General features: G+C 39.1%; 2 long non-coding RNA genes across 3 annotated transcripts in view; one reads left to right on the top strand and one right to left on the bottom strand.

Moving 5' to 3' along the window:
- Nucleotides 1-26,276, top strand: part of LOC136791450 (uncharacterized) — an 89,825-nt gene that overhangs the window by 45,093 nt on the left and 18,456 nt on the right. The window contains exon 3 of the long non-coding RNA XR_010833563.1: nucleotides 13,430-13,538. This is a non-coding gene — a long non-coding RNA (uncharacterized lncRNA). The remainder of the gene's footprint in view (nucleotides 1-13,429; nucleotides 13,539-26,276) is intronic.
- On the bottom strand, nucleotides 1,012-8,316 carry LOC106040309 (uncharacterized). 2 transcript variants are annotated; one of them, XR_007163004.2, is made up of 3 exons: nucleotides 7,742-8,316; nucleotides 5,465-5,566; nucleotides 1,012-2,031 (listed from the first exon to the last, which is right to left on the bottom strand). It is a non-coding gene; the product is annotated as an uncharacterized lncRNA (long non-coding RNA). The 2 variants fall into 2 exon arrangements; XR_001209820.3 differs by lacking the exon at nucleotides 1,012-2,031 and adding an exon at nucleotides 4,986-5,379 and having other exon boundaries at nucleotides 7,742-8,313.

Here is a 26,276-nt window from a genome sequence, read left to right as displayed (position 1 = left end):
TAGCAAGTTTCTTGGTGTCTTGTCCAAAGTACGTACAGCAATGTCTCTGTTACTCCCCCTGTTTGTTCCAGAGAGGTCAATATGTTACACAGGATATGGACATACAATGAAAAGCAAATGAGTTCCCATGGCACACAAACTGCTGTCTGCCCACTGCACACTGCCCCTGTACAGGGACATGCTCACTATAGGTCGCGTGCTTGCCATATGTGCTCTTCGTTGTCTCAGGAGGATGGTTTAAGCTAATCCGTACAGCTTCATAGCTGGAGGAGGCTAACAACAAGCAGTCAGTCATGCATTGAAACCAATGGATAATAACTTGTTGGTTTTGAATTGTTTACTGTATTCTAATTGATATATTTAATGAGTACCGAGTAAGGGCTGAGGCATGTGTGGTATTGCACTGCAGGGGCTCTGTTTCAATACTTGCTTGCCCTTATAACAAGTGCTGAATGAAAGCATGCTGTTGATGTATGGACAATCTGTTATTCAAGTGTCGACTGGTGTACCAAGCATAATTTTAGGTCTATCAGACATTGTAATGTATTTTTAATTGCCTGTAGGATATTTTCAATCCAATCGCTTCTCAGTGTTAGTTCACCAACAAGGAGCCATAAGAAAAACAATGATCTCCCATGAGCCTTGTGGGTTCTGCCTCTGGTGTCACTGATCTAAATCAACACAGTAGTAACTGAGCACTGAAAGCGTAGGTACAAAGCTCTGGAGGCTTTATGGAAATACAGTGGAAAAAAATAAAAGGTTGTGATCAAAAGAACAGAATAATTACTGTCACATAGAATTTAAAATATTTAAGATTTACTTAATGAATATTTAATTATATTAAAGCCTTTGATATTAAAGTGGTTGTGCTTAGCAGAAACTGTTCCAGGGCTGGTATCTGAATTTCAGGTCAGGGTCTGACTCCAGCCTATTAATTTGTGCTCTGGATAACTGCATCTGTTTCATTCCCTGGTGACTGTGACAGCTCTCATCCTTTTTGCTAGCCTGTAAACTACTTGGTTCTGTTTGCTCAACTCAGTTGCCAACTTGTTCAGTTCTTAATGATACAAAATGGGCATAATGAAATGCAGCAGCTGATTACATGCAGAGTTCCCAAGAGAGTCAGAGTAAGCTGTGCAAGGGAAATCCCAGTGGAGGCAAATACTCTTCCAGCCTTGTGTGAAGGTGGTGGCTATGCAGCTGCTTTCACAGGGAGCCTGCAGCCATCCAGAGAATGGCCCCAGTGAGTGGATGGGATGGCATACAGGACATGGACAGGAAAATGTTGGTTGTACAGGTAAATGTCACAGCTGAAGACTTCACCCAGGTTTCTACTCTGTACACTTGTTTCTACAGCATCCCGTGCAGTCTGTACATATGGCAAGGAGTCTAAATGCAGCATTCCCTCCTCCCTCTGACCTAAACACTGATGAACTCTTTTTCAGTTGCTTGTACACGCATTGTCTTCCCACACAGTCCCATGATGTTTTCTCGTGACTGTTTATATCAGACATTGTTTCTGCATATTTATCCAGTTTACTGCATTACATAGCAATTTCTAAGTTGCTCTCACCTAAAAATCTTTGTGCTGAAGATATTAGATTGCCTAAGTATACCCTAAAATTCATTAATGCAAAATGGGAGTGGAAGTCCAACTTTAAGATAGGAAGCAGACATTTTAACTCAATTTAATGACTGTGTAAATAAATATATTGCTGATTCTTACTAAAGATGCAGTAAATAGAGAGGATACTTATTATTTTTGGTTTTATGTAATAGGAACTGTTATAACTTGAAGAGTCCTCTCTTCAAGGACCGAAGAACCTCTGGGTAAAGTTGTCTTATATTGCTTGGGTGACTGTTTTGTGAAGAGAATGGATTCGCACAGGATCCAGCTGGAAAGGAACAGGGACATCGGAGGCTGCACTGTCACAGTCTGTCTCTTGCACAGAGCTGTACGAACAAATGGGGAATCCAACTTCTCTGCTACTCTTCTCTGTGACTGTTTCCATGGCAACAGGCGTCAGTCTGCTGAAAATGGAGTAAATGACAGTTTGGAAACAATTATTACTTTAAATCACTTAGTTTTTGCACTCTGACAACTGTTCTCATTGCAATAGCAGCAGGTAACAGAGCAGTTAGGTTCCCAGTTGCCAAGCTCACATTCAGCTACCAAGTGAAAGCTGAAAAATATCATTTTGCCAAGAGCACCCTGAGGCCTATGGATCTGAGAAAGGGGAAGTGGTTTTAAACTGTTTATTATGAAATATATATATATATATCATATGTCTGCCTCTAAGAAAATTTAAGAAGGGAATGTTTAAAAAAGAAAAGAGAAGAAAAGGATTTTAAAAGGGTATTTCACTTGTACAAAGCCTAGTTGGAGGCCATTAACAAGCAGAGTAACACAGGGATCAGTACTGGGTCTGGTCCTGTTTAACACAATTAATGAGCTGGATGATGGGGTAGAGCGCACCCTCAGCAAATTCACAGATGATGCAAAACTCAGGGGAGTGACAGATTCACCAGAGGACCATGCTGCCACCCAGAGGGATCTAAACAGGCTGAAGTAGTGCACTGACACAAGTCCCATGAAGTTCAACAAGAAGTGCAAAGTCCTGCACCTGGGGAGGAACAACCCCAGGCACCAGGACATTTTGGGGGCCACCCAGCTGGAAAACAGCTATGCAGAAAAGGATCTCAGAGTCCTGGTGGAGACCAAGTTGGACAGGAGTCAGCAACGTGCCCTTGCTGCTAAGAAGGCCAATGGCAAATTAGCACGATCCTTCCCCTCTACTCAGCATTGGTGATACTGTATCTGGAGTACCATGTCCAGTTCTGGGCTCCCCAGTACCAGAAAGACCTGGATATACTCGTAAGAGTCCAGCAGAGGGCTACCATGATGATCAAGGGCCTGGAGCTCCTCTACTGTTAGGAGAGGCTGAGAGAGCTGGGACTGCTCAGCCTGGAGGAGAGGAGGCTCGGAGGGATCTCATCAATGTCTATAAATACCTGAAGGGAGAGTGCAAAAAGAATGGAGCGGGGCTCTTTTCAGTGGTGCCCAGTGCCAGGACAAGAGGCGATGGACACAGACTGGAACACAAGAGGATCTGACTAAACATCAGGAAGCACTTCTGTGTTCTGCAGGTGACAGTGCATTGGCACAGGTTGCCCAGAGGGGTTGTGGAGCCTCCCTCCTTGGAGCTTTTCAAAAGCTGCCTGGATGTGGTCCAGGGCAACCTGCTTGAGGTGTCCCTGCTTGAGCAGGGAGGTTCAACCAGATGACCTCCACAGGCCCCTTTCCACCTCAACCATTCTGTGATTCTGAATATTCAAAATCCTCACATTTGTTTGTAGAGAGAGCAGGCCTGGTCTTCACACCCATGTTTACAACTGTATCACCGTATGTTCAGCTCTTGAAAACATAACTGTACAATTTCAAATCCACACACCATTGAGGTTTCAAAGATAAGCCTAGTGCCAGTTTTTCTGGATTCCTGTTATTATCTTGGTGAGTCTATAGGGAGGAGGAAAAGTAGAAAAAAAAAAAGTCTTCTATAGAAGTCAGAGAAGGGAATCTGTCAAATTATCTAGTTTTCAATTCTTCATTAAAAAACAAATAAATACTGGCAACACTTTCAAGTGTTTCGGAAAAGAATTTGCAGTATTTGCCTATATTTGTAGCTTCTACTTTTGCAAAAATGGATTCCAAGCATGATTCAGCCTCTAGACAGAGAAGCCTTGAGCTGACCAGAAGCAGCAGAGAAGGTATTTATGGGAAATTGGCACAAAGCCACAACTCTGTGCAGGGGTGTTAAGGTCACATAACACCTTGTTGATACCATAATTTTAGAAGTTACATACCTGAATTGTGCATAAGTTGTTGATTTTGAGACATTGAAGGCAGTTTTTTTAAAAGTATGGACATTAAAAAATAACACCAGGTCTCTTTTCACTGCTTCTGAATTTTGCAGTGTGATTCAGGAGCTTATGTCCTATGGCACACTCTTCTGTGTTAGATTCCAAGCTCATTAGGTGCAGTATCTATTTGCCAGATACTGTACTCTCCATCAAATCCCTCTCTAAAATCCACATCTGTCAGAAAGCTTTAGAAGAAGTAACCTAATCAAAATGTTTCAATGGAATAATTTTGCTTACCAGACTGCTCATGATTTTACAGAAACAGGAAAGTCTTATCAGTAAAATACTTTGACATTTCAAGTCCAACTGTCTATCATCTCGGCTTTGTTGAGTTATTGAGTAGAGTTCACAAGTCTTATGTCACTTGCAAGACACCTAGGACATTTGTGGGCAAAATACTATGAGTAGTACTAATTAACAAAAATTTTGGTGGGTATTTCAGATGTGGATGTGTCTTTATTAATATCAGTCAAATAGTATTACTCATGCTACATGTTATATGTGGATACAGGAGTTAGACTTGATGATCCTTGTGAGTCCCTTCCAATGCAGGTTATTCGCTGATTCTGTGGTATGTAGCTTCTCCATTTTTGTACTAATTTGCTATATAAAAGATCAATGCTTCTACTTTTCTCTCACAGTCTCTCAGCTCTCAATCTGCTACTTGCATTTTAATCATCTTTTTTGCTCTCCGTTTCCTCTGCCATTTCTTTGATCTTTGATCTACTTTTCCATTTAGAAAGTTTTCATTCCCCTAGATACTGCACACTGTTATCAGTTTTCTCAGGAGATATGCAGAATCATTTTTACAGGTCCCAGAACAATTCTGCAGCGTGCATCTGACAACTCAGTGGAAATATCAAACCTCAGGTCTGCGTATCATAGGATTCCTTCAATTTCATATGCCTAATGCCTTGTGTTCACAGTGCAACATCTATGCAAATAGAAAAGTTAAGATGCAGAAGTGAAATGAAGCAATTGCCATAACCCTCCCACCAAGCACCAACCAGTGGAGCAGCTCCTCAATTTGCCTTAAATCCATTTCTTTAAATTGCTAGAAACAAACAAAGGCATTTGTGGGAATGTTTATTTATTTATTTATTTATTTTAGTTAAATCTTAGTATATTAATAGTGGGCAGTCTAATCTATATTTGGAAGAACCTGAAACCATTTGGACATCTAAAATTCAGCAAACACTGAATCACAGGTTACCTGCCCAACTTGATATTGGTAATGAGTGTTTATTGGAACAGTCTTAGTGAGTTTCTTCAGCAGTGGGCTGTTCCAGAGATCTGCTACCTCCCTGGAAGCTCTGCAAGGCATTGCTTTTTTCTTTGTGCAGAAAGGAAGAATTTGAAATCTGAAAGTTTTAGTGAAACTGAAAAGCTGTTCCCCCTTCCTGGCTCTAATAATTGTAATTTTAGAGTGAAAGAAGTTGTCATAGACGTTGTAGAAACCTGAAAGGATAAATTCATTGTTAATTAACTGGCTAAAAAAAGACCATTAAAAAAAAAAAACAAAAAAACAACTAAAAATCTTCACCTGGTTGTCCATTGAGAGGAGGATACAAATGGAGAGCCCTTCATCCTCCCTCCTCCCCCCCTCTTCTTCCAGCTGCTTCAACAGAACTTCTAACAGCAGAGGCTTAATAATTTTTGAAAAAAATGATTTTTGATAACATTCACTAGTTTGCTCATGGGTTTTGATAAGGTGGCATTTAGATCATATAACTGAGCTTGTTGGTATTCACACTGTAAACTTTGTCTTGATGTGAGGGAAAAACACTCCAGAGCTTCTTTCACGAGTGCCACCAGTCAGTGTTTCAAGAGCTGTTGACCTGCCTCTCAGCATATTTCAGCATAATTTGAAATGAGACCTTTTGGTAATCATTTGTAGTGTATGGTAATATATATAAAATGAGACTACTATTTATTTAGTCCTAAGGACAAGTAGTTTCGCAAGTGAGTGCCCATCTGTGCTAAGGTGATAATAGAGTAAGATTTAGAAAAGAGTCTATGGATCTTTGTTGTTAGCTATTTTGCTTAAAGGGTCCTTTAAGTTCTGCTTTGCTATTGATAAGCATTACACCAATATATTGACAATACTGATTGTTTTGTAGCACTGAAAAGAAGGATAGTATGAAGGGTAGCCACTTTCCCATCTCTCATTTCAGGCATGTGGTAATAGAAAAGGAATATTACAAGGTGTTTTTTTTCAGTGCAAGTGATACAGCTAATCATATTTTTGTTCTTTTTTTAATGAAAGACAATGTTAGTGTCCCAAAGTTTCTTTCAGCCAGTAAAACCATTGTAATGGAGAGGATGGAACATGGAAAAAATAAATTGTTGAGAAAAAGGATGTTAGACTTTCTCTCCCAACTATATAGGATTGATATTAGCTACATTTTGCACAAGGGTTCGACATAGGTACAAAGCTCTTTAGGCTTTATGGAAATACTGTGATATTTGGTTCTATTCTGTGATACTTGGCTTTTTAAAATGGTTTTTAGGAAGGGGAGGATATTTTTGTAACTGCAATACTGTAAGACAATAAATGTTCTACATAACAGGCTCTTATAATAAAACTCCTTATTTTTGTTCATTTTATATTTGTACAGCATGCTATATACTGTTCTGCCTCTTTGCACTTCTTTCCTTACTTTTTCACATTAGTGATCTTAGACTTCTTGGAAGCCATAAGGAAGTTCTTTTTCTAAGACTGAAAAAAATACTTTTAAAGTAGACTTCTAAACCATAACAGTAATGGCTTCTAGAACAAGCGCTGTGTAAATGATGAAAGAAACTGATTCATATCTCTGAATACTTGAAGGCCTGATAGGCAAGAACTGACAAAGAGTGATTTAAAAATGAAAATGAAGCCATAATATATTCAAAGAAGTGAAATGGATATTACTCGGGGGGAGACATTAATTTTGACTTCCAAAGTTAAAAAAAAGTGTTCATAGAGTGGGAGCCAATTATCATCCAATTGCTCCAAGCTGGATTTCAAACATGATATACAAAAATGGCAATTATACAATGTTACATGCTCTTAGAAAAGTAGCACCAAAGGATGGCTTCTGCAATTGCCTGCAAGCTTCGACCAGCCACATCCCAAGTCACATATCCACTAGGAAGGAGGAAGGAAAGAATGGGTTTACGCATCACATTAGAAAAGTCAAAAAAATTATGTGGACATAAAGACTTGGCTCCCAAACCAAAAGTGTGAACCATGCTTAATGTCAGGGTGTACAAGAGGTGGTGTACTATCTCTGTGTGAGGTATAAAGTCTGGAAGTTTTTTCATAGCATCAAAAGGAAGCCATCTGCCCCATTGCTCTTCTCTATTGGGAAATGTAGTTGAAGGGATGAAAAGCTACACCTGGTTATCTTCCAGATAAGTATGAGGTTACTGTAAAGTACCAATTTTTAAAAACTTATCTATTCCTTGAAAACATGCCAGTTTAGACATATTTTTTCCATGTTGCTGACATATTTCTACTGGAAACCTTGTGTGGCTGTCCACCCCATTGGCTAGGAGGTTATTCCAAACCACTGCTTCTAGGAGTTGCTGTTGCAGTTGTGTATTGCCATGTAAGCAGTCCTGGAACCAGTGGCTCCTCACCACTATGCAGCTAGCAGCAGGAGCTGCCTACCCCTGACCCCTGGGGAATGAGCTGGGCCCTGTCGTGGTGTTCCAAGAGAGTCCCTGTGGGACAGCTGTCCTAGACCAGAGGTGCAGAATAAAGTACAGAAAATGAACATCTGTCAGTGTGGTACATGCACGTGATGTTCTTTTCTACATTACTGTTGGCACTTACCAAATGATGGTAGGATGCTGATGGTATATGAACTGGTGTTATTCAGCTCTAGATCTACTGAAAGCTCTTATCCACTGCAGTGATTTTGATGTTTGTCTGATTATAGAGAAGAGACTGAAGTTCCAGCTAGAGAAAATGGGCAGTCACGTCAACTGAGGAGACCAGGCTAACAGAATCATAGCTGTAGGTGAGAGCCAGGAACAAGCATCACAATTAACAGAGCAACCTGTTCTAGAGTGGACTTGAGGTACCTGCTTTTGGTATGACAGTGAGGGTGTCACAGGCTGTGTCAAAAAAGTTGCATTCTCTACCTGGGCTTTGGAGGCAATTTGAGCAAAGCCTGTTCTTCTCACTGGCAGCACAGCAATGTGGAAAGTGGCCTGAGGGCTTAATAGCTTTATTATAGCAAATTACTTAGAATAAAGTTGTAAGAAACTAGGCAGCTGGGATTCTGTATGGAAAAGATGGGACTCAAGGAAAGAGAAACTGCAGTGCTTGTGCTTATAGGGAGTAGAATCTTCTTTTCATTTGACATGTCGTTGTATCCAGACATTTATCCCCACCCACCCCCCACTTGACTATGTACCACATAGCAACATAGGAAGGGTTAATTTGCATTGCTTGTTTGTAGAGTGAGCCTTGCCAAACTGAACACATTTGCTATGTCAGAGTTGTGATGTGACTTGTCTTCCTGACAATTGGTTTACTCTACCATGATCTGTATTTGACTAATATTTGAATTGTTTCAGAGTACATCTAACTTTGACTTTGCAAATACAATGGAGAAATTAAGCAGAAGCTCTAATATCCACCCTAACTTACCAAAAAATATTGTTTAGCCATTTATTTTAGTCTGAAAGGGTGTACATATATGCAGTGGTAAAAATAAAATTTCGGTGGTGCTCAAAAAGTACCAAAACCACATTACTCTCAGAAGACCAAGCATGTTTTGCATGGACAAAAGTAACCTAGTTTACAGGAAGCTTTAGTTCACAATCTGAAAGTGTGTAATCTGTTGCTGAAATACACCAAACACTTCAAGAATTATGTAGAATCGTTTATATATTACATGCTTTGTAAAGAATTATGCCATCAGTCTCTACCATCTCAGTAAGAACAATTCTATGGTAAATGGCACCATTCTGATCCACATATATTGAGAAAACAAAATGAGTGCTTAACATAAGCCAGCTAAGCAGGTAAACACACTAAAAAACTCAGTGAAACAGATCTCAGCCTCAGAGTTGCAATAACAAACAGTATGGCAATGTCTAGCACAAGATGGATTACTCTAGTGCAAAACCTGTAGTGGTGGTGTGCTATGCCCAGCACAACTATACATGCTTATTAAATAGCATATTATACACAATAGGAAGTGTGACTTCATATTCACAGGAATACAAAGAATTTATCCTCTAAACCAAACAATACCATATATTCTCAAAAATAGAGAAACTTGCTGCATATATATTGTGCTTTAGTACAGCAGATGCTGTGTAAAATCAGACTTCACAAAAGTGATGTGCTCTCTACTGGTGCACTTAAAGTATGCTTAACTACCCTGCTAGTTAAACTGGAAAGAAATTCTACTTTTAATATGCTGTTATCACAATTTGTATTATTCCACTTCTTTCCCCAAACCTCCTCTTCGTTTCCAAGATGTAGTAGGCAACGTCTACAGAAAATTCTCCATGATGTATGCTAAATTATTATTCTCCTTACACTACCATACACCAGTAATTTTATAATCTGCATGCATATTCATATATAGTTTGATAAAGTGCATACTTGTGGAACTAGACAAGCAGGATTTGATTTGTTTTATTGGGGACAGTAGGTTGGGCTGTTTTCACCGGGCCTTCTAAATCAGTTAAACTTTGGAAAATTGACTTGTTTTTTTTTTTCTGGCTGGTCCAGAATATCCAATTAACATTTCAGTGACTTAAGTGCATCTTATAATAATCCATCTCTTGGAGCTGCCTTAATTGCTCATAGAAAAATACATTTGTGCCATAAAAAATGTATTTTGGGGCTGGAGGAAGATGAGCCTGGCTGTTCAGAATGCTGAACAGATGGTGGTGTAGAGTCCTGGACTGCAAATTCATTCGTGCTTTGGGGTGCCTGCAGATTAGGCCGCCCCTCTGGAACGCTGCAGAGCCAACGAGCAGCCATCCAGGGCCCTTTATAATAGCTGGCGTTGTGGCCTGTGTTGAACAACAAAAAATAGCAGTTATTTTCATTTTCACGTAGTTGTGCCACAAACGGCTGGATCTACTTCCTAGCTGTGAATATAGGTAATCAGATGCTACCTAGCAGCTGTTCTTCTGTGGGAAGTTACTGTAAATATCTCAATTAGGCATTTTCAGTCTTTGGAAAAGTAGCATTTGTTAAAATATATTAATGTTTCATGTTGTTAAAATAGAAGCAAACATCTATATTTCATTAATTTTATAAAAATATTCTGTTCATGTGGTTTATGCTAAATAAATTAGTTTCTTCAGACTTCATGTATTTACTGTAGGATTTCAATACTTGGAAATTCTAAAATCTAGTGTATAATAAAAAGGAAAATCCATAGCTAAGCTGTTCACATGCAACTGAAGCTTAGATATTATTCTCCCATAAATGATCAATTCAAATTGCGTCTTCCTCAGTTGGGCAAGGACAGAAGAAATTTGACATACTACATTCTAAATATTAATACAATTAGGTTATTTCATGCAACCCATAGGCAAGGATAGACTAGATCTGAGTCAGAAAATCTTTCAGGAGAATGTTATTCCATGTACCCCACACAGATGATTAAAAGAACCTCCGCTCAATTGCTTCTACAGACTAGAACTACAGTATTTGAAAGAAGGATATTTCTTAGCTTAAAACCAGCACCACCTTCTTCACCCACATAATCTGAGAAGGTCAGTCACTACTCTAATATTCCTTCGACAGCAATCTCAGCATTTTGAAGACAGGGACTTTAGTCTCACCTTAACTCTAAGTCACACCCAACAAACAATTACCCAATACAAACACTTTGTTCTCTGCTACCTGTGCCTAGGGAGTAGTTTTATGATATGCCCATCTAGTCTGTGTAACAGTAATTTTAAATCAAGCAGGTCAGAAACTCAAAGCTGGAGTTCTCCAGAGTGCATCTCCAGCCTCTCTCTCCTGTTGTGCTTAAGGATAATGATTTTCGGGGGCAGGTATTTCCTGGCAGTTGCTGACCGGCTGGAGGAGTTGATGCTCTTGGCATTGCCTGAGGCACTTAACCTGGCTGGTCATTAAGTGATAGGAAGTGTCTGATCTGGAATTCATTATTGTCATTATGAAGAGAAATAATACAACTCTTACTGAATGTGAGAAAATTGAATATTACATCATCATGTGGGGATTTTTGTTTATAGCTCTGAATTTTTGCTTGTAACTAAAGAGCAAAAACACTAGCAGAAGTGAGGTTGTCTTTTCTGGAGTCTATTAAACTTAAATTCTGTTAAGTTTTATGCCCTCAGGTGTAACACTAGTTGGAAGAACAGCTATGTAAGATGGCATCTCCCTACACTACTATTCCACTTGCTGTAAATTCTGAACCACCAATAACTGCACTCTACTCACAGGCACATGTACACTTAGGCACATTTGTTTCATGTCTTACTCCTTTTAGCACTAACCAACCAAGACTGCTATGGAAGGCTAGCTGCTTAGAAACTGAGCTGTCAGTGGTGCTGACACCAACAGTCATCACGTTTCCAGTGGAGGTGCCTATACATCTAGAACGTCTGAACAGGGGAAGAATAAGCTTTAAATCACTGATGGCAATATAGCTGGTGAAGATGCTAAATCTATTAAATAAGCCCAGAACTAGTGTGAACTAGTGGAAATTTACTGTAAGTTTAATTTTTAAAAGTCTTGGCTATCAAAGAAAGCACTGAAAAAAGAAAGCTCTCAGCTCTGGTCGCTACTGTGCATTGGAACAATGAAAAGGTGCATCTGATTCTTCTGATCTGTATTTCATCCAAAACTACTTCAGATTTCATTTGAACCAAAACCTAGTGAACAAGGAAGGAGTGTTTCAATTTGCTTCCCTTTACTTTGTGGACAATATTGCCAAAAACCAAGCGAAATAAGCAGCTTTGTATTTGTTGTGTCCACGTTTTGTAATATTATGTGGGTCCTTTAGTCCCCAGTGCACTTTGTGCAAAGACTAGCAGAAGCTTTGCAAATGCACATCAGGACAGAAGATAAAGGATATGAAGGGAGAGGGTGAGAAAGGATGTGATTTACTATAGGTTCTGCAGCAATGCAGAAGCAGAAGTGAGAGTTCTGCTCAAGTCCCGTCATCTTCAGTTTAATGAGCTAGTCATTAATCACATTCATGTCCTTTTGCACCAATGAAACATTTGTTACAGTTTTGAGAACTTGCATCTTCATTGGGAAAGAGCTGTTTTTAAAATGAATTAGTTTACTCATTAAAGCAGACAGAAAGGAAGGCTAACAGCAAACTGTGATTAACTGGACAAACAAATAAAAAAGACCTTTAAAAGATACCCATGTGCTTCCTGTGATTACAGATTGCAGTCACGAGGCAAAGCATCATATACATATGCAAATTTTTTCATTCCACATTTTTATTTGAAGAGTAATAGCATTTATTCATCACTTGAAGTTTATGCACAGATTTCTTTTGACTGAATATATAACCTGATGGCCAGGGGTGTGTATGCCTAGCATCTAGATTATACTGCAATCTAGATATGTAACCAGATTTAGAACTTTACTCAGTTACTTGAGAATACAGTTAAAAAGAAATGTCATTAAACACGTGGAATCTGCATATGTACCAAGGTTTTATCTTTGAATTTTGACAGCTGATAAAACTCACAGCTGACCTCTTGAAGAAGCTTATGTTTCAGTGTGATATTAGCACAAGATAAAAATGCTACCAAGTGTAACATCATGCTGTTCATTTGAAATTCACACAGAAGACCTCAGGATTGCACATGAATTATAGATTGTGAAGCCTGAGCCAGGTCTATGATTATGTTTTAATATAAATCCATTTCTGAGTTACACCACAATGAATATAAGACTGTTAAGCAATAAAAACCCTGAGACTACTATATAGACACAAAGATCACTGGCAACATGCTATGTGATTTGTGCATTATTTGTGTGATGTGCCATGACGCTGACAAATGGAATTGAGTGATTAGAGCTCCACGCTTCCAGTTTTAAAGGATGTTCCTTTAAGTTGAATTGATTCACCGGAATCATTTATTTTCACTCTGCTTGGTATAGTACCCCAATAATCACTATTGCTTCAGCTCACATCTCTCAAATAGAGTATTTTTACTTTATTTAGTGTACATGTAGCAGGAAAGTCAGCCTTTTGCAACATCTTACAAGCTGATCTCTCTCTGAAGAGTTTGTGCTACTCTTGGTATTTTCCAAAACGCCTATCAAATGGGTCTTTATACCATAACTGATAACAAGGCATTAATACAGAAGACCACACACATTTTCTTGCCTCAATTCACTAATTCACAGACTTACTGAATGTTATTGCCACTAAATAGGTGGGATTGTCACTAGACAAGATGCTTATGCCAATCCTTTAACTATATCGGGGCATATTAAACAACAAAACCAGAAACATCCCCATCTGTATGAATTACATGGATTTTTTCTTTACAGCTCTCAACACCTTCAGAGGAGCAAGAATGAGAAACAGTTTACCACTAACTGGGACTAAATATCTCAGCTCGAACACTCCCTTCTGGGACCACAGAACTATGTAAGAAATGTAAGTCAGTGCTCAAAGGTAAAACACTCCTACATGTTAGGGAAAAAGTGCAAACAAATTCCAAGGGCTCAGTAAGAGACAACAGCAGATGAAGAGACTCTACATTTAAATGGATTATGATTTTCATGGAACCTGACAGTATTTGAGGGCATGATGTGGCAGTTCATGTCATTAATCTATCATTTGCTCATTATGCTCTTCTCAGCTACTCATTATATTACTGGTCATAGCTTATTTGCAGTCCATGTTTCATGATCCTGTTCCAGTACCATTTCCTTCTGTAGGAAATCTTCCTTTATAGTTCTTGATTGGCCTTGTACACTAAGGAGGAACTAGACCTGCAGGTGATATCTTTATCTCAAGCAGAAAGTGGGTCACTGGCTTTTCACAAAGCTGGGGATGATAGTTTCCCTAGATTTTTATCCTCACCTGCTGCTCCTGCATTTTTAAAAGCTTCAAGCATATCCCAGCTCCCTGGGAGGCACCTCCATATTATTTCCCTCAAGCAGGCCGCAATCGCATTTTCATCCTCCAGCTGGGAGAGCACAATAAGACTTCCCCCAGAATTCTGTCAATGCAGATCATTTAATTAGGCCAGATGGGATCACTCTAGCAGAAGTGCAAAGCTCCTTTTCCCCTTGGAACCGCTAATGCTGCCTTCCCAGTGTTTGGTTTAGGCAGTCAGGGGGATAAAGACATAACACATCCTTCTTCCTCTGGAGCAGGCACTGAAGTTATTGAAGGTTTAAGTATTCAATCTTAACTTTGTTCTTTAACTTCATTAATTCAGTGTTTTCCTATATTCATACATAGCATAAGAGTAGTACCATTATTCAGCTGTACCTGTGGAACTCAATGTTTTCTGAAACAGAAGCTGCTATTAGAATTGAGTACATCTTGATAGCTTAGAGTAAACACAAAGGTTTATCCGTATAGCCTAAACAAGTACTACAGATCAAGCGTTAAGGCTATGTTGAGAAGACAAACAAATCTGAATATTAGCTAAAGTGCTTATACAACTTACTTTGCACTGTCATGATCTAACAGAACTATGACTGTGATGAAAGAATTTGAGTATTTGTAGTGTTAGATAGCTTGAAACTCACTCTTAAATATACAGAGCTTATTTCCACACATTCTTCTGTTCATCTTATTGTTAATTGACATAGTATTGTCTGGCTATGCGCTTCTTACCTTAAAACTTATCCAAGACCAAAGAAATCTTGAGACATGTTAAATTTAATGGTACTGCCTTTAACAAACTTAAACCTAAGGCTAACAAATTCTCAGAAAACTCATTCATTATTCAAATGATGACAATATTCAAAAAAGAAAGTCAGATTTGCCTATTTAAGGTAAAACTCTGCTTTAAGCAAACATACATCCACACTGAAGGCTTTAAATACTAACTGCTTATCTGTTGTAGGTACAGTAGTGACAGCAAGGATATGTTCTTCCTGCTTATACAAATTACACTCATATGCTTAGATCTAGGGTAGTCTTACAAGGAGCCTGTTAGTGAGAATAAGGCTCATTGTTTGGTATTTCTTAATATTCTTGACAAATTTAATGAATAATGGCAGTTATGACAATGGGCCAATTTGTATGTATTGATCCTCTACAGACCTGGACTGAAATCACCAGCAAAATTAACATGGGCAACTGAACTTATTGACCTGAGCTGAATTCACATCAGCAACCCAGTGCTGTAAGACCCATTATCCAGCCCCCAGAGCCTCCTGTTCTGCAGTGTGAGCTCAAGTATAACACGCAAACCAGACAGCAGAATTCCCAAGCTGTGACTTCCAACAGATTCCCTTACTCTTACCCTTCTCCCCGCCCCCCCCCCCCCCTTTTTTTTTTGTCCTTTTCAGACTTAATGTCAAGGAAAGGCAAAACTTATTTCCTACCAAGGCAGGTAAACAGCAGCATGGGTCAGCAATCAGTACACCCTGTTACCCAAGGGAGAACACTCAGTTTCTCTACATTATCATTTGCAGCATGGTCATGGGTAAATGCAATTTAAGAACTAGAAAAAACAGCTAGGATTTGCAATACACTGCCACCCACAGCCCTGGGGTGTACACAAACGTGCCCTATTGCAGTACCTGGCAAGCTGGATGCCTAAAATGCTAGTGAGGGGGAAAGCAGCCAAGAAACCCCATAGGCAACGGTGTTAGGATGGTTGTTTTTTCTAGTTAGGTAGTTGCTAACTCTCCCCAGAAGAGCCTAGGTTCTGAGCCTGTTGAAGGCCAGAGAGCTCCAGTAATGAAGATGTAATCTGCTGTTTGAAAGTTAAGTCATCTCCCTAGCTAGACAGCAACTGAGCAGAAGTAATCAAGTAGGCATTTGGAGCCAAGTATAAAATTGTGCAAGTAGGGACATGATATTTATGTTCTTCTAATAAAGTAAAGAAAAGCTCTTAGGATAATATTCATGTACACAGGACTATCCAAGACACAGACATAGAGCTGGTAGCTCTAAGAGGACAGCCAGAACAGAGCCTAAGGGGAGGTGAGCAGAGACAAGGGCAGCCACAGCACCGGCCAGGCCTCAGCTTGCCTGCTGGGACGGTCCCACAGTGCTGGGGCTGAAGGCACAGAACAGGAAAATGGCAGCAACAGCTCCTGTTAGCAGACACAAAGCAAAAGCAAGGCAACAACTTAGAAGCAAGATTAACTTCAAACCATATAGGGACAAAAAGCAAACACCCCCAACGCAGCTTAAACCAAGACTGAAGGCCCAGGCTGGAGCTTATACGGGGCTTCTGGGCCCACAGCTGGAGGCTACACGGTAGCAGTCCCATGTGAGGCTGCTCACAGCAATTAAAGGCTGCTAAAGTCAGTAATGACAGGGGAGGTATAGGCACTCCAACCATGTCTTTTGGGGGTGGCAGCTAGGAGGTATGTGGGTTAGTCTAGAACATCTTAATGGTATCAGTAATGGCATTGGATGCCTGGGTTTAGGCCACGGAAACCCACCTGCAGTGACTAATTGCACTATGGGCATTACAGCACTTCCTTACCCTGTGTTAGGGGTGTGAGAATAAGTAAATGAGGCTGAGGAATACAGCAATTGTGGTGTGGGAAGCTGCAGGGGCATCTCAATTTGGTGTTGGATAGAACAGGGTTTTCAATTCTAAAAGTAAAGCAAGCAGTTAAGAAAATTTACCTGTGCTTTACTGACTTGAATTCTTAAGTTACTTCTGACTTTCATGAAGTAAAAATAAAACAAATTATTTTGATATTAACTATTTTAATTTTCTTTTATAACTTTATTGAGGGAAAATTATTCAATAAGTAGTTTTTAATTTAGAAGTCAGAATGGGACACAAAAAATTGAGTCAAGAAATGTATGTAATCCTTTTCTACAAAGAGTTATTATTTTGACAAAAATACAATAAATGGAAGAAGCATGCTTGACCAGTTGAGCTTTAATAGAGGTTTTTGTGTGGATTACGTAACAAGTTCTTAAAATACTGATGCAATAACTGATTATTTTTTCTTCCTTTTTTTTGTGAATTTAAGAATGCCTTCCTGGCATCTTAGTAAACTAGCAGTGGTGGTTTTTTCCTGTTTACTTGGCTTGCTGTTATGGCCTAATGCATCAAACCAAATTCTGAAATTTTTTAAAGGTAGATTTAATTTAGTCAGTTTGTTGTACCTTGCATGAACACCCAAGACTCGCACTTGAGATCTATCTAGGCAGCTATTAAGGTACAGAGGATGTATTAAGGAAAGCTGATAGAAGTATTGAGGTTCTTGATATGTTTTGCAAAGAACATCAAATCCGCTATATCTCTGCTTTTAATCATTGCTGACTGTGAGTTTAGCTGTTTCTCTGCTTAAAGAATCTTGGGGGGAAAAATGATTCCTCATACTATAATTTACAACTGCTTAACTCATTTTTGCTATTTTTTTATTTTTATTTTTATTTTTATTTTGAATCGGATTTAGAGGTATTAAATAATTGGTATGCAATTCAGGTGTTGTAATTGTGGTTGGTCAGAAGTCACATAGTAGGTGTTTGGCTCTTTGGTGTGAGAGAGTTAACTGGGAAAGGCTGTGATTTGGTATAGGCTTAAAGCCTCTCTTGGGAAGTGGCAGAAGAATGGATCCTGTAGACTTACAAGCATTTTCTGAAGCTTTTCCTTCCTTGACTGCAAAGGCGTACTCTCAGCATGTTTCCCCCAGAGCATGTAAGAAAGACAGTTTTCATGCATAGGTTGAAAGATAAGTGGAGAAATTGTGCTAGACATGTAGAGCTGTAAAATGGTCAGCCTGCCTTACCCAGATGCTAATGCCTGCTTCTGCTACCTTGGCATGGGGGACAAGTTAAAGTCTCTGCTGAGTACAAGGAAGATTCCCCACTTGATACAATTTTTTTTTTTTCTTAAGTAGTAAAGGGCAATTTCCTAGAGCAAACTGGAGTTATAATTCTAACAGAAAGCAATTGCACCAATTAAATCTAACCATCGTATCAGGGATAAAGCAGTGCATTCCCATTGCTAAGTTTCTGAGTTAAATGACAACAGAATAAGATACACCACGATGACAGAATGAGGAATACGCACCATTTATTATCAGGGTCTGTTATGTCTTAATTCCCAATTGGTTTCTTTTCTCTAAGGCATTACTTAGTGTGATATTCTGACTTCTAATGATGGCTAATACAGAGCTAGTGTCTGGTGTAAAGCTGTTATTTAAACAGTTTTAATTTGTTATGAATACATAAAATACATAAAGTACTTGATGTGCACTGTATCATCAGAACTTGTTCCTAACCTTTATTAATCTGATTAGTTATTTTATATGAGAGTAGAATTAGATGCTTGCAGTAGAAATGCCAAGAGTTAGATATGATGTCTTTATTCAAGAGAAAATCAGTTAATCCAATTTCTAAGAACATATGCTAGTTCTGCTGGTTATAAATCCTTTCCAAGATGACTTAAGTTTCTCTTTGCTTCCTCTAAATGCTTTTTCCTAGTAGAAGCTGAGAGTTATGTAATCATTATGATTTTTTTTTTTCTTGAAACAAACTTTTTATTTAAAAAAAAAAGAGTTAAAAATAGTCACATACTTGGATATGAGAAAAATCAGTTGTTGGAAAATATTCAGATACAACTATTTCGAAATACTGCTATGGCTCTGAAGAATAATAAAGCTTTAGACTTTTGTCATGTAAATAATGAAATTAAATTTAACTGTTTCACTGGAAATTGTTTTAAAAGAGCATCAAATGTCTCATGTAAAAATTCAGCTTGTACCATTCCCCACTAGGGAAGTGACTCACTGCCTGCATAGAGCAGGGTTTTTCCAGGACTTCCATGGATGCTTTAGAGAGTTACTGAGTGCATCCTTACCAGACAATTTGATGTGGGGAAGCCATACTCTTATTTTACGGACTGGCCAAGAGTTTCTTTATACTTAAAACTGAATTTGGATTAAGTTAAGGAGGTCAGTTGGAACTAAAAATGCCATGAATAGAAAAGCATAGATAGACCTTTGCAAAGTCCTGTAGTCAACGACAAAGATGCCAGCTCAACTAGCTTCCTTCATCTTGTGCTGTATCCCATTAAGTATATGTCCTCCAGTCTTGGACAAATCAAGTATACCTAATTTATAACATAGCATTGTTTAATTCACACAAAGTACCTGGTGAACGTGTATCCAGTTGGGTTACAGCACAATGACACCAGTATGCAGTCTCATTTGTAACATCCACGTATCTCTAACTATAGTAAACAAAAGTTACACATGTGGATTAAATGCATTTTATAGTGGGTGATTGATCACTTCCCATTGTTCACTTCAAAACACATACTGTTCTCTCTCTTATCCTCTGGATGAGAGCAAAGGCCAGGCTTGGAAGTTGGATATTACTGATGTTTGTTTTTTTTTCTGAAGTGGTTACACATCAAGTCCCATTTTGTTTAATTCCTTAATAAAATCATATATATTTTAGATCTAGTCTGAGGGACTCATTCCTAATACTAAAACACTCTGGTCTGCTGAAACATTTGATTAATTTTGTGCTGGTTGCAGTTTTGTAATGAAACCCTGAAAGCGCAGCCAAGAAGCTTTACAGAGTGTTACCGAACATAGCTGTGAATTATTACCGTAGTAACACTCACAGAAATAAGCATAGCTTCCAGTCTCAGTGGAAGGTTTGTGTCTGCTTGGCTTTCCAGTCACAGCTTCTTACTCCTTGTGCTGCGGAGGCTGGGATTCCTGTGGGGGTGCTGGGCACAGTCTAGAAGGACAAATATTTACGGTGTCCAAACAGCTTTCTAATCAGCTATAAAGATGGGTGACTACAGCACAGGGCTTTGAGAGAGAAGATTTAAGTGAAGAAGAAACTACCACTGTATCTCACTAATGTGGTTGAGAATTAATGTTGATATTTGCAGGCAAACAGCTTTTTAAAAAATCATAGTAAATTATAGGAAAAATGGCTTAAAAAAAAAACAAAGAGTCCATCTAGTCTATGCCTTTCCACAAGGCAAGATCACTTCTACCAGGCTTTTCTGACAAGTGTTTCTGCAACATGTTCTTCAGAAGTCTTCAGTGCTGAAGTAACCTATTATGGTTCTCCCCTATTCTCACTGCACATAAGTTTTCTTAGTGTCTGGCATGAATCTCTCTTGCTGAATGCTTCGCCCGTTATTCTTTCTTTTGCGCTCAGAGGGCAGAAAAACAATTTATTTACAATAAACAATTTCTTAACTCTTCCCTTTTTTATCTTGCATATAGAGAAAAGCCCTTCCAGAAAATATACAATCCTAATTCTTTCAGTCTTTTTCCTAGAGGTTTCAGAAGACTTATGGCTATGTGATAATTTGCTGATTCTCTGGTACTTTTCATTGTTCTCCCGTTGATATTATGTAGCTGATTTGAATCTTTCTCCAAAGTAGTGCTTAGATGATGTATTACATGTGAGACCTTATCAAGGTGGATACAGGAGTCATTTCATGTATTTCCTAATATGATGCTCGCTTTTGAGCGGCAATATGATAATGCTTATTTCAATGTGATCTATCATAACCCTGGTATCGTTATTTTGAAAATTGTATTTATTGCATTGTTCCCACCTCTTGTGGTTTTTATTTTTTGCAAGTTGATTATTCGTAACTGTAATGCTTTACCCTTATCCTCACCAAATGACACCCTGTTTATTTCACATCTTTCCTTAAGTTTCTCAGGATGATCAGGTATCCCAAGCCCATTCTCTGAGCACTCATAGCTCTTTCTAATATTGTATTCCATGTTTTTGTAATTCTCAGAATTTGGGTTTTCTTCTTAAATCTTGTTGTGCTTTACCTACAGGGAAAGAAAAAAAGTGGATCCCAAGAAATATATTTGCATGCGTTTGCACATGCTGTTTTATTTAAAATACTTTCTTGTGTCTGGTGATATTTAGGACAAATGAGAATGTTCAGAAAATATGTGGGAACAGATGAAAAAGCTCATTTGGAGATCTTTGAAGGGAAAACTGAGTAAAGCCTTTTGAGTTCCATTGTATGATAATATTCTTTCACAAGGAGAAGCAAGGAGAAAATGGAGACAGGCTACCATCTATCCTCACCTAGAGATAACTGTTACAAAGAAGAAATGTGGGGAGGCAGTTCGAAGTTCGCCTGCTCTTTGGTAGAAATCTAGACACAGAAAGAAGAGAAATAAACAGTGATTTACCTTCCCTTGTTACTAGGAAATGACAAAATCTCCATAAAAGATATTTATCTCTTACTGAGTTATCTCTCTGAAACTTTTTTGCTTTGTAAATCACTGAGGTATTAGAAGAGCGAGAGGTATACCTTTCTCAAGAAGCCTGTTTGTGCTGCTTTTCATCTGCTGCGTTGCTAATATTCATGAGACATCAGTAACAACAGTTGACTATTTTCAAAAGACTATGTGCAGAGATAACTCTTGTCAGCGTGATACTTGTGGTGTGCTTTGGGAGGGAGCTCCTGCTTTGCTCAGATGTTATGCCTGGCATTTGACTATCCATGTTCCAAAATAGGAATGCCAAATAAAGCTGGTTTCCAAAATGGTGCAACTCCCCTGAGCAAAGCAGTATTTACAAGTACAAATATAGATTTGAAGTCCTACTACCATCCCTATAATACATGTTTTAAATGCTAGGGGCTACTTTTGGGGGGGGGGGGGGGGGGGGCGGGGAGGGAGAAGGTTGTAGTTATGTATAAATAAAATGCCTGAGCCGTAAATAACAGAAGGGATCAAAGTTGGAAAATCATGCTTTTGGATAGCCTTTGACTAGACCTTAAAAATACCTCTAGAGTATGATTTTAAAAAACAGTTGTCTTCATTCTTTTTCATTTAAGGAACCTTCAGATGCTTAACTGAGATCAGGTTGCCACTGCTGCTTCTAGATGACCTTGAAATTATTGATGTAGAGTTACCAGTCCCTGCTTCTTTTGTCTTTATGCTTTTGCAGTACCATGGGATTGATCCTACTCTAGGCAGACCCACCTGGCACCTCAGCCGTGACCACAAATCAATTAAATGGTCTTGCCAGGGTTGCAGAATTTTACAGATGGAAATCCAGCAGTTGCCATTTATAGCAGGCTGTGGAGAAAGCTTTGTAAAATGTGATATGGTAGGCAACACCACACTTCTGGGAGTCAGGCCAGCCTGTGTGAGAAATGGGAAGCTGAAAAACATCATCACTGAGAAATAAGGATAACTGAGGAAAGGAGCCTGGGCACATAGTATGTATGCGTAGATGGGCAAGATGGTAGTGGAAAAGCTCCAGTTGACCAAATATTATGAGAAAAGGACTACAGAATATAGTTTAGGTTTCTAAAAGTTTTCCACTTGTGATAGAAATGAATCTGAAACTTGGAAACTTTGGATGTTATTTGGGGGAGGGGGGGAGCTTCAAAACAACAAAGACATTTGTCATTCTGGTTTTAAGTATCACATTAGGCTCCCACATTGCAGGTATATTGCCTGCTTCACTGAGAGCAAAGGCCAAAATCTAGAAGTCTGGAGAGTGTCTTCACCCATAAACTACTGACTTCATTTTCCTAAATCTTGTATAAATGTAAATATGAATTGGTTATTCAGGGACCACTATACAATTTCTTATTTTGGGGGCTTAATTTAATCCTGACACTCTGAAAGCTTTTCATTCAAATTTTATCAGAAAAACTTAGTGAAAAGTACCTGTTTTAAATAAATAAAAATGGCTAGGGATTATATAAATAACTAATATTTCTACTGAAAATATATTTATCTACTACCAAAATGGAACTGATACCTGTTGTGCTATCAAAAATTTTCTCTAGTCCAAAATGGGTATGCAAAAATTTCCCAGAACCAAGTGAAGAACAGAACAAAATGCATCAAAACAGATGTCAGAATATCTTACTTAAGAAGTCTATGAAAATACAACCTCCCTTTATGTAAAATCACTTTAACGGTAACTGTAGTATTTTTCAGAAATTAGGCTTTATAAAAATTGTAAGAAGCAGGGTAGTATTCATTTACCAGAATATGAAAGTAACTGAGTAAGTGGAACAGATAGAAGTCTGTTTGCTTCTTTTAGTTAATATAAGCTCCAAATTTCCCATAATACACTATCTGGGCTACCTCCTTCATCTCGGCAGTTGGTACCGTTCTGCTTTCATAAGTGTTGCTAATGCATATGGCATGTTTTGAAATAGTTTGTCCTCATTGCCCAATGAGAGGTCATTTAAGAGGGAATTAACAAAGGGTGGGAACTAATAAAGGTCTAGGACAGTTGCCAGTAGAAGAGGGAATAGAAACTTCTCAAGTGACGAGTACTAAAATGGATGAAACATCCTTTGGAATAGGGTTGGATGGAAATGTTCTTGTGTAGAAGAATCAAATAACAAATACATGTGTGCACTTGAATAGCCTCATATTCAGAGAGGAGTGCTGAGAATGCAGTCTTGGAGGATTTTGACAATTAAATGAGAAAGAGTGACTGGAAGGGATAACCACATCTGAGCTGCTTGTTCCCTGAAGGGGGGTTTGCTAAGATGGGCGGCAGAGCTGCCCTAGTAGAGGGTTGTCTGGTTGTCGTGACTCCCTCATGTGGAGTTTTTTAATCTATTTTTTATGCTGTGATTACTGGTTTTAATCCAGTTCCTGATAAGATGAGTTTTCAGATTAAGTTCTGACACGTGAAAATAAGATTAAGTCCCTGTAGTATTTATGACAGAGCAAAATGAAAGAAAACTCACTGTCAGGGGGATCTGGCAATACATAGACCTGGAATTCTGGCCTTTTTATGTTCCATTGGATTGCTTTTGGCTGTTTGGCTGTAGTCTTCCAGTTGTAGTTTACTTGGATTTTCATGGTTGTCCCTTGCTATTTGAAAACAAATTTGTAAACCAACCTTGTTCCTGATTTAATAAAAATAATAATAATAATAATAATTTCTTATAAGAAATAAGAGTCAGATTTTCAATTGATATAATGTGAAGGGGTGCTTTTTCAAAGCCCAGAGAGCCTTATTAATAGGGAAATCTCTTGCTCATTCAAAGCATCTGGCAGCAGGTCTGGTTGCAGAACACATTAGAGAAATCCTAGCTGGGACACCAAAAGGACATTTTGCTCCCAATTGCTATGCAAAAGGTGCCGATATGCAGCTACAGTGCGTGGGAGCCTCAGTGCATATTAGCCTCAATGTTTGTATGGGTGTACTTAAAAAGACAGTGGTATTCTTCAGCTTAAAGCAGAAATCTGTCTATGCCTAGAGCATCTCACTGGAGAGCCTTTCCTTATAAACATAAAATACAGGAGAAAGCCGAGCCATTTAAAACACAAATATTTGGCACCTCCGGTCTCAGTGCTGCTCCTGCACAGCCATGCTGGCTTTTAACTTCTTTGTTTTATTAAACTATTAAACTGGGAATTTTTATTACTCCCAATATAGCACTGCTAATAAAAAGTTACAGTTAAAAGCCTCTGTGGGTACTGAAACTTGCAGCTGTGATTGCTCTTGATGGAAATAAAGACAAACTCGGCTTTTAAAGCCTGCCTCTGTCAGGTGGTGGCTTCAAATCAGAGGGAGCTGTGTGGGATAGCAGCTGGGAAGGAATTACAGCAGCAGGAGGGTGACAAGGGGAATGAAGAGAAGGTGCCAGTGGAAGAGAAATATTAATTACGTGTTTGGGGCACAGCTATAGTTACAATATGAAAATATCCCAAAGTTTGAAAATAATGAAAAGACGCTTGCTGCTTTAATGCATGTGTAAATATGACACTGGTTTGCAGTAGTAGTGGCTTGAACCTCACTGGAGGCTTTGAATAATTTTGCCATTAACGTGGAGTTCTGTAGCACAGCACTACTCAGGACCACTGTATCGCAGAAAAATCGGAGCAGCAGGGTGAGGTAGCGTGCTGCTACCCATCCAGGAACGTGGATATTTGAGGCTGTTCGGAGCTGTAAAGGGCAGCCTCTTGAACAAGGACCTCTTGAACTGGGGGTTCAATGCCACAATAAAAGAAATTTCAATACAAATAATATTCATTTATATCCAGCTTCCTAAACCCAAGTAATTCTCTTTGGCACAGGAGAAAACAATTGTACTTTCTTATAGGATAGTTTTCTCTGCTGGAAATAAATCTTTTCAATTAGAACAGAACATTGAGCTGGAAGCTCTGATACAATGATCTGAAGTTTTCTGTCTTAAGGCAGACTCTTTTTACAGCCCCTTTCTTTTTGTGGAAGTATAATATGGCAGATATAACCATGTTCTCAATTACTGAAGTCGAAATCCAAGTTACCTGACTGGACTGCAGGAGCCAGTCCTGGGATGAGAGTATTGCAGGCACGCGCGGTGTCTCCTGCCGGGCCTCAGAAGTTTCGGGGAGCATGGCTCTGTGCTAGCTGCCTAGGAAATGAGGCTGCCTCTCTGGAGAGAGGTTATATTGCCTGTGGGTTCATCTGTGTTTTGTTCCAAAACAAAAATTGCAGCTGTAGACATCTGAAAATAAAAAGCCTCAAACTGCCCACTCTTTCAGTAGGTATTCGATGAGCAGAGCTATAGCAACTGAGCGGTTGGTCAGCTGTCTCACGGGTCACAAAGACTGCTGAACGCTTGAGGAGAAAATATGCTCTCTTTGAAGGCAAAGCTCCCATTGACTTCTGCTGGAGCCGTTTTGTTTGCGCACTCAGGACAGGTCAGTCCTTCCAGAAGGAGCTCCTCTGGTTGCACCTTGCATTGATGTGACTGAGCTGAATTTAGCTCTGCTGCCCTTGCTGACGTTTTCTTGAACATAACAGTGCTGGAGTTGAATAATAAACTGTGGAGGTTGCTGAATAATCTTGGTGCCGTCTTTTCTCAGTACTCTCATTTCCTCATGTGAGCATGAGGCAAAATGCTGGTTTTTTTTTTTTTTTTGATTAATTGTTAGTCTACCCAAAGCCACCACCAGCAGGAGTGTGCTGCAACTGGGTGACATTGGACAGCAGATTTTAAGCAATGGCAAATATCCATTAGTGCTGAAGGCTCATAACTGGAGCAATTTTTTGTGCTCCCTGCTCACCTCTCCCGGAGTTGCCACTGCTGCCCCTGGGGGCAGGAGAAGGTGGTGCCCACTGCTCAGCTGCCTGGGTTAGCCTGGGCTTTCTTGTGCTCCTCTTCTGTCAGTGCTTTGTGTGAAGGCAGTTCTCAGATTTGGTCCACATTTTTCTCTCTCTGAATCTCCATCCACTTTGAATAACTCGTACAAGTCTGTGTTTAGG

The sequence above is a fragment of the Anser cygnoides genome, chromosome 9 (genome assembly GCF_040182565.1).
Source record: "Anser cygnoides isolate HZ-2024a breed goose chromosome 9, Taihu_goose_T2T_genome, whole genome shotgun sequence".
NCBI classification, from domain to species: domain Eukaryota; kingdom Metazoa; phylum Chordata; class Aves; order Anseriformes; family Anatidae; genus Anser; species Anser cygnoides.
Note: the sequence above shows the minus strand (reverse complement) of the source record. Positions and strands in the feature narration are given on the sequence as shown.